Genomic DNA, 3,216 nt, shown 5'->3' with positions numbered 1-3,216 from the left:
AAAGACATAGGTTGAAATTAGTAATCTTTGAACCAAATGTATCATATTGGGTTTTGTAGTTATATTTTGAAAGCATGGGTTGAGGAGTTTGTTGCGTTTTAAACAAGTGAAACAGTAGACAAATCCAAGACCTAATACACGATCGAACAATATTTGCTCAAACACACGAGCGTTTTTTTTTTATTTGAAAACAAGAAAAGAGATATAAGACAAACTTATACTCAATACAAGACACACTTGATATATTTTACACCTAAATCATACAAGGCTTATATAGACAAACAAAACTTAAGAAGTAAGGAAACTTATCTAGTAAATCCTTATCCTTATCCTTATCATCTTGAAATAAGGAAACTTATCTACTAGCTAGACTTATCCATTATGGATATTAGCAAGACTTATCCATACTAAAAAGTCTTATCCATTATGGATACTAAAAAAGACTTATCCATTAAAGAAACTTAGCCACCAAGTATGACTTAGTTTTCTTTTAAGTCCCTTTAGTTATGATCTCCTCCAAACCACCCATTTGAGATCACACCGAACCACCCTTTAGCCCACAAGTGTTGCTCATTTAACACTCCCTTTCAACACTTGCGTTCATCATCCAGAGATCATTGCAAAACTTCAGCATCTTCACATTAGTTAACGGTTTAGTGAACATATCGGCTTCTTGTTAGTTTGTATCAACATACTCCAACTCGATTTCACCCTTGAGTACCTTTTCTCTAATGAAGTGATAGTAAACTTCTATGTGTTTCGTTCTTGCATGAAACATGGGATTCTCGGCTAGCATTATTGATGATATATTATCACAATAAATTTTCACACTCGGGCTGACACTTAGATTTAGGTCTTTCAACAATTGTACCAACCACACACACTCTTGAGCAGCCATTGCTGCTGCTCTATACTCGGCTTCGGTTGTGGATAACGAAACTGTTGGTTGCCTTTTGCTGCTCCATGTTACAGCTCCTGACCCAATCAAAAACACATACCCAGTTGTCGACCTCCTGGTAGTCAAGTCTCGGGCATAATCGGCATCGCAATACCCGACCAATTCGATTCTTGAATCCCTCTTAAACATGACTCCAAAGCTAGGTGTTCCTTTAACGTACCGTAACACCCTTCTAACAGCATCAAGATGCGGTTTCTTCGGATTATGCATGAACCGAATTAACACTCCTACCGCATACGCGATATCCGGTCTAATAAGTGTTAAGTAAATAAGACTTCCCACCAATTTCCGATACATAGTTGTATCCGTCAACTCCTTTCCTTCATACGCTCGAAGTTGTAAATTGGTTTCCATTGGAGTTATTGCCGGTTTGCAACTCGCCATGCCAAACCTACTTAAAAGTTCAACCGAATACTTATGTTGGTGTAACACAACCCCGTTCGGTTCATACTTTAACTCCAATCCGAGAAAATGACTTAACCTTCCCAAGTCTTTCATGTGAAACCGGGTACACAAATTTTCTTTTAACTGATCAATCACGGTAATTAAGTTTCCCGTGATAATCAAGTCGTCAACATACACCAGGACAATCGCCACCTTGTCTTCTTCGGCCCATACAAATAGGCTAGTATCGGCCACGGTAGACACGAAACCATTATGTTCTAGAAACTCTCATATTTTCCCAAACCATGCCCTTGGTGACTGGTTTAGGCCGTATAACGCATTCTTCAACTTGCAAACATAACCCGGGCGCTTTTTGTTCTCAAAACCTTTTGTAAATTACATGATCAAGGTTTCCATACAGAAAAGCATTGCTCACATCCATTTGCCACATGCTCCATTCCTTACTTGTTGCGATTGCAAGTAAAACACGGACCGTGGTAAATTTGGCTACCGGGCTAAACGTGTCATCATAATCGAGCCCGTGTTGTTGTGAAAACCCGCGAGCTACAAGACGTTACTTGTATCGCTCGACTGATCCGTCCCCTTTTCTTTTTATTTTGAACACTCACTTGCATGATACAGTGTTTACGTTATCTACTCGGGGAACTAATTCCCAAGTTTGGTTCATCACTAAGGCTTTGATTTCTTCTTCCATCGCCACTATCCACTTTCGGTTTTCTTTTGCCTCTTCGAAAGATTCCGGTTCGGTCTCTTCATTCTCCAGAGTTGCCACATTAGCATACCGAGGATTTGGTTTTCTTTGACGACTTGATCGCCTTAATCCATGCGCTTCGGAACTCGACGGTTCGAGTTGTTGGGCCGAGGGACTTCGGCCAGTTTGTCATGGGCCTTGGTTTGAACTTCGGCTTGGTGCAGAGTCCGTCGAATCTTCAGTTTCGACTGGCCTGATGTTCTCGACATGGTCCGACCCATATTTCTCGTTGTCTGATTCTACTTTTCCAAGATTGAAAGTTACTTCGGTTTCAAGCTTCTCTTTCAATTTTTTAGAATCTGGTAACACTTCTCGATTTCGGGACCACCATGACGACATCTCGTCAAAAACAACGTGCCGAGAAACATATACTCTCCCCGTATCTGGGTTGCAACATCACCACCCTTTTCGCTCCGGATCATACCCAACAAAGATGCACCTTGTTGCTTTCTTTTCCATCTTGTGTCTAAGATGGCTCGGTATAAATACATAGCACATACACCCGAACACCTTCATATGACTAACCTCCGGTTTAAGTTTGAACAACTTTTCAAACGGTGATTTATTTTTCATATTTTGTTGTGGTAAGCGGTTAGATATATAGGCTGCGGTTCGCATTGCTTCAGCCCAAAACCGACCTGGTACATTTTTGTCATGAATCATGCTACCTGAGAGCTCGGTTAGGGTTCAGTTCTTTCTTTTGGAGACTCCGTTTTGTTGCGGAGTATTTGAGCAAGTTAATTGGCGTTTAATCTTGCACACTTTGAGATATTCATCGAACTCCTTCGATGTATACTCGCCTCCGTTATCGGATTTGAGGCACTCGATTGATCTTTGTCTCCCTTTCCGCCACGCTTTTAAATTCTTTGAATTTCATAAAAGCTTCCGATTTTTCTTTCATAAAATATACCCAAAGGTATCTAGAAAAATCATCAATGAACGTAGTCATATACTTCATACCCGTTATTGAAGCTTGTTTCACCGGACCGAACACATCGGTATGAATTAGCTCCATGGGCTTCGTGGCTCGATAACTTGAACTTTCAAACGGTTGTGCGTGAGCCTTACCAAACTGGCAACCGGCGCACACCACGCCTGTTCG

General features: G+C 40.9%; 1 pseudogene; it reads right to left on the bottom strand.

The window, feature by feature from the left end:
- Positions 1-676: 676 nt before the first annotated feature.
- Positions 677-1,342, bottom strand: LOC143577911 (secreted RxLR effector protein 161 pseudogene; annotated as a pseudogene).
- Between the last annotated feature and the right edge of the window lie 1,874 nt (positions 1,343-3,216).

The sequence above is a fragment of the Bidens hawaiensis genome, unplaced genomic scaffold, assembly GCF_021521415.1.
Source record: "Bidens hawaiensis isolate Kalapana, Puna unplaced genomic scaffold, B.hawaiensis_p1.1 tig00028912_1, whole genome shotgun sequence".
In the NCBI taxonomy this organism is placed as follows: domain Eukaryota; kingdom Viridiplantae; phylum Streptophyta; class Magnoliopsida; order Asterales; family Asteraceae; genus Bidens; species Bidens hawaiensis.
The sequence above is the reverse complement of the archived record's forward strand: the minus strand, read 5'-3'. Positions and strand labels throughout refer to the sequence as shown.